Below are 6367 nucleotides of genomic sequence, written 5' to 3' on the forward strand. Positions count from 1 at the left end.
GTTATTTGACTAGATTGTGTGTATGTATTTTAAATCTGGCTGAGTCACTGAGTCTAGAGGTTCCAGGTCTAATAAGCAGTTTGGTAAGAGAGGTAGCAGACTTTGTCTTTGAGGATCAAACTTATTTCCAAAATAGTCCACTCACCCATACAATCCATGATGCTTAATTTTGTGTATTAACTTGACTATATCATGGTGCCCAACTGTCTGTTAAACACTAGTCTAAACATTGTTGTGAAGAAATTTTGTAGGCGTGATTAATATTTACAATCAGTTGAATTTAAGTAAAATAAATTACCCTCGATCAGATATTTTGTAGATGTGATTAATATTTACAATCAACTGACTTTAAGTAAAAGAAATTACCCTCGATCATTGTGTGGACTTGATCCAAGCCTGAAAAGCAAAAATTGAGGTTTCCTGGGAAAAAAGAGATTCTACCTCAAGACTGTAACATAGAAATCCTGCCTGAGTTTCCAACCTTTGACATATAGATTTCAGATCTGCTAGCTCCCACAATCACATGAGCCAATTCTTTAAAATAAATCTCTATATTTATATATTTCTTATTGTTTCTATTTCTCTGGAGAACCCTGACTGATACACACTCCATAGTCTACTCTCTTTGAGAATGACTGCTTATTGTAGTAATAGGAAAACAAGAATGCTCCCCTTTACACCGCTGCCTGATTACTATCTGTGCAAACTTTTGAGCCTCCTGGAATCTTAGTACCTCTTCTGCGTAATGGACATGTTGATCCCTATATTGAAGACTGATATTCAGAAGAGTTAAAATCTGGTATGGCATTGGGTGTGACCAATCAGAGTATATACTGTCAAAAACCAACTATTCAGATTTACTGATTAAAATCATCCCTAGCTCATGGTGAAGATCCACTGTGTGTGAGCACATAATAAAAGTTCATATTGTTGGGGTGGTTGGTTGGGTGCCTCAGTCAGTTGGGCGTCCAACTTTAGCTCAGATCATGATCTCACAGTTCGCAGTCAGGTCATGACATCGCAGTTCGCAGCTCGTGAATTTGAGCCCCACATCAGACTCATTGCTCTCATTAGGGAGCCCACTTTAGATCTTCTCTCTCTCTCTCTCCCTCCCTCACTCACTCTCTCTCTCTCAAAAATAAACGCTGTTTTTTAAAATTCATATTCTTATTTCAAGTCAGTAGTTGTTAGTGGATTTCAGGAATCTGTTTTTTTTTATTTTTTATGAATATAATTTTGTCAAATTGGCCTAAAAACAACATCCAGTGCTCATCCCAACACGTGCCCTCCTCAGTCACCCATTTCCCTCTCTCCCGCACACTCCCATCCACCCTTCGTTTGTTCTCTGTATTTAATAGTCTCTTGTGGTTTGCCTCCCTCCCTCTCTGTTTGTATCTATTTTTCCCCTTCCTTTCCCCCATGGTCTTCTGTTCAGTTTCTCAAGATCCACATATGAGTGAAAACATATGATATATTTTTTTAAAAATTTTAACATTTATTTATTTTTGAGAGACAGAGCATGAGCAAGGGAGGGGCAGAGAGAGAGGGAGACACAGAATCCAAAGCAGGCTCCAGGTTCTGAGCTGTCAGCACAGAGCCTGACTCGGGGATAAAACTCAAAAACTGAGAGATCATGACCTGAGGCAAAGTCGGACGCTTAACCAACTGAGCCACCCAGGTGCCCCTGATATTTTTTTTTAATGTTTATTTATTCTTGAGAGATAGAGGGAGAGAGAGAGCATGAGAGAGAGCATGAGCACGGAAGAAGCAAAGCGAAAGAGGGGCAGAATCTGAAGCAAGCTCCAGGCTCTGAGCTGTCAGCACAGAGCCCGATGCAGGGCTCGAACTCATAAGCCTTGATATCATGACCTGAGTTGAAGACAGACGCTTAACTGACTAAGCCACCCAGGTGCCCCAGGAATCCGTGTTTAACAAGTTCTCCAATAGGGTACAGTCGGTTAGGTGACTGACTCTTCGTTTTGGCTCAGGTCATGATCTCACTCAGTTCATGAGTTCAAGGCCCAAGTTGGGCTCCACAGCTGGCAGCACAGAACCTGTTTGGGATTCTTTCTCTCTGCCTCTCCACTTCTCTCACTCTATCTGTCTCTCTCAAAATAAATAAACTTTTTAAAAAAGAAATACTTTAACAAGTTCTCTACGGATTTTGATTATCATGCAATCTTGGGAAATGCAGAAGTAATGCCTAGGATTTAGTATCCTAGTAGACTTTTGATTCATTTTAACCATTTCTTCCCATCAAAATCCCTTGGAAAAAGGTGTTTCTTTTAGAAACATACCTAGGTGTGATTTAATGGGCTCTTGCGAAGAAATAGAGGGTGACATAATCTTGGCCAGTGGCTTCTGAATCTAGAAGTTCAGAAACATGGGTTCTGTTTGACTCTCCCAGAAGCTAGGTATGTGACTGTATACAAGAACCTAAATATCTCTTAACTTCCATTTGTTTCTTTAGAAAGTGGAGATAATATTTGCCCAAATTTCCTCATAAGGTGTGATAATCAAGCGGAATCAGAAAAAAAAAAAGGCATTTGTAGATTCAACTCTAGGTCCATCTCCCTCATTGTATAGATAAGGAAACTGAGGTTCTAAGAGAAGAAAGATATTGCTCATAGTCTCTAAATAACCCATGGTGAGAATGAGGATGTCACTCCTATGAGTTGAATTGTAATGTCATAATGCTGCCACAGAAAAATTCTCACTTTGAACTCAGTCAAACCTGGGCTACCTGTTGACTTTAGACAAGTTACTTAATTTCTATGTGCCTCAATTTCTTCATTTGTGAAATGGGTAGAAAAAATAGTACTCACCTCATAGGATTGTGTTGAGGAGTTAAATGGATGTGGAGGGTGTGGAGGACAATGATGACTTAGTAATGTCAGTGTTTTTCTTTGGATCATCTAGTACTCTTTCTCTAATTTGATCATTACATTATGACAGTTTCCAGATCTCGTGGAATCCCTGGGTTTGCTTGTGACAGAAAACATGGGAAGTGTTAGAGTGGGATGGCAACATGTGGATGGGGCAATGGCCATTTTCTACAGACTAATTACTATTTTTCTACAAAAACTGGCCTTTTTCTCAGGTTTCTAAGTATGTGCTAAGGCCTACTTCTTCATGACAAGTCTTCTGGCATCTAGATGAGTCATCAGCACAAAAAGTATTAGTATAACAATATTGATAGTTCCATGGATCCATTCCCACGAAAAAGATGGTCTGTTTTCCAAAGATGGCTTTCAAAGCTCATATGATACATCTGCTCTCTCCCTGGCCTCAAGTTCAAACTCTCATGTTAAATAGAGAAACAAATGTTTCCTCCTGTAATGAACTTTTACTTTTCAAGATAAGGACATTGAATACAAACTAAGACACTGAATGTGGGCCACTGTACTATAGGTGAAAGACACAACTGCTACCTCCAGAATCATGTGTTTCTGATTCTAGTTGTGGGACCACTTGGCCAGTACCAAGTTGGAGGAAAATCATGCTCTAATATCTAACTCAAAACCCAACGTTCATGTACTTGTTCTTCCAGATTTATTGACATATAACATTATGTAAGTTTAAAGTGTACAACATGATGATTTGATACACATATATATTATAAAATGATGACCACAGTAAGGTTAGTTAACACATCCATCCCTTCACAACTTTTTTTTGTGGTGGGAATGTTTAAGATCTACTTGCTTAGCAACTTTCAAGTATATAATATAGTATTAATAACTATAGTCATTTGCTATAAATCTTAGATGCTCAGAACTTATTCATCTTCTAAGCAGAGGTTTGTACCCTTTGACTAATATCTCTTCATTTCCTCCACTCCCAGCCACTGGCAACCACCATTCTACTCTTTGTATGAGTTCAGCTTTGATTTAGATTTACTTTGAGTATCTCACTGCTAGGAATTGAGCCTAAGATAATTATTTAAAATTCATTTATTCGACAAGCATTTAATGAACATCTAGGCTTCTTGGTCATCAGTGAACAAATGAGACAAAGGACTTTGCCCTTGTAGATTAACCTCAAAGTAGGAAGAACCAATAATAAACAATGAACATAATTGTATACAGCAGATAGTATGCATATATGGTTCTAAGAACTTTTGGGGAAAAAGTAGAGTCCTTGCATAGACATTTCCATGTCATGGTGCAGCAAAAGAAAAAAATAAATAAATTGGACTTTGCCAAAATTATGAACTTTTGTTCATTGAAGGGTACTATCAAGAACGTGAGAAATATGACCCAGACGATGGGAGAAGATATTTACAAATCATGTATTTGGTAATGGTCTAGCATTCAGAATATGTAAAGTACTCAAAACTCAATAATCAAAAGACATAGGAATGACGTACTAATACATGCTGAAACATGGATGAATCTAGAAAACATTATGGTAAGTGAAAAAGGCCAATCACAGAAGTCCACATATATGATTAAATTCATATGAAATGTTACAGAATTGGCCAAGCTATAGAGACAGAAAATAGATTACAAATTGCTGCCAGCAACTTGAGGGAAGATGAAATGGCTAAAAGTTATGGGATTATTTTATGGAGTGATGAAAATTTCCTAAAATTGATTGTGCTAATTGTTGTAGAACTGTGGATAAACTAAAAAAACAAAAACAAAACATTTAATTATACACTGTAAATGGGTGAATTGTATGGTACGTGAATTATATCTCAAAACTGTTACCAATAAGTTTCAATAAACATTTATTTTTTTGTTTTTTTTTAAAGTTTATTTATTTATTTTGAGAGACAGAGATAGCACAAGTGGGGGAGAAGCAGAGAGAGAGGGAGACAGAAAATCCTATGCAGGCCCCACACTGTCAGCACGGAGTCCAATGTGGGGCTCAAACTCACAAAACTGTGAGATCATGAACTGAATGGAAATCAAGAGTCAGATGCTTAACTGACTGAGCCACCCAGGTGCCCCTCCAATAAAAATTTAAAATCGTGTAACAGGCTGGAGGCAAGACGGCGGAGAAGTAGGGAGCTCCGTGCAATTAGCTTGCACCTATCTCTCAAACAGAGAAGGCCTGAAGCCATAGGACACTGAGCCACAGGAGTTTGGGAAGGAAAAGAGACACAATAGACTGGGAAGGCAACCTCATAAGTGCGTGAGTGAGAAATGGGGAAGATAAAAGCGGGCCGGACTGGAGACACGGAGACACGGAGGGAGGGAGGTAGCCCCGATCGCAGGCAGCCACGGTGAGTTGAGGGGAAAAGAAAGAGCGACTGAAACTGCTCATAGAACTGTCCCTGGAGAAGAGAAAAACCTCAGCTTGGAAGGAGAGTGTTTACTTCTAGCTGGGGTGCTGACTTTGAACTAGGTGCCTCTGGTCACAGAGGAAAAACTGCTCTGCTGCGCTCCCAGCACCATCCTCGGCAGCGTGATCACTGTGGTCCTGAGGCTGCTTTCCCTTCCCCTGGCTTGACCCCCAGCAGCGCTGAGGCAGCGGATCCCAGGCTGTGCTGCCTGTGGATCTGAGGCTGCACAGCACCCCCTGCCCCCTCCTGCTGGATCCGGACAGCAGGGAAGCAGCAGCCTACAGGACTGTGTTTCAGGCAGTATCAATAAAGCACACGGACTGGGACCTGGAAACAAGGTGGGTCGTGGGGCATAGAACACAGCCCACCTTGGCTACGCCCCCAGCACAGGGAGATCGGGCCCAAAGGAGTGATTTGCAACACTTGGTTTGAGAAGGGACTGGGGCGCCACCACTTTTCTCCCCACAACCACCAAGGTGGGGCCCCAGGGAGTGGCCAGCAGGACACAGTGGAAACTAAGACCTGCCTANGGAGTCATTGAACAAATTATAACAGAGAACTTCCCCATCCTGGGGAAGGAAATAGACATTGAAATTCAAAAGGTACAGAGAACTCCCCTCAGACATAATTTGAATTGATCTTTAGCACGACATATCATAGTGAAACTGGCAAAATATAAGGACAAAGAGAGAATTTTGAAAGCAGTTAGGGATAAAAAGGCCCTAACATAACAAAGGGAAACCTGTGAGGGTGGTGACAGATCTATCTACTGAAACTTGGCAGGTCAGAAAGGAATGGCAGGAAATCTTCAATGTGATACACACACACACAAAAATAGGCAGCCAAGAATCCTCTATCCAGCAAGCGTGTCATTCAGAATAGAAGGAGAGATAAAAGTTTTTCCAAATAATCAAAAATTGAAAGAATTCATCACCACTAAACCAGCCCTACAAGAAATCCAGAGGGGGACTCTCTGAGGGAAATGTTGCAAGGAATGCAAGGTACCAGATATACCACCACAAGCATGAATCTTACAAAGGACACGATGACTCTAAACCCATATTTTTCAATAATAAC

This window comes from Crocuta crocuta, unplaced genomic scaffold (genome assembly GCF_008692635.1).
Source record: "Crocuta crocuta isolate KB4526 unplaced genomic scaffold, BGI_CrCroc_1.0 scaffold2012, whole genome shotgun sequence".
In the NCBI taxonomy this organism is placed as follows: domain Eukaryota; kingdom Metazoa; phylum Chordata; class Mammalia; order Carnivora; family Hyaenidae; genus Crocuta; species Crocuta crocuta.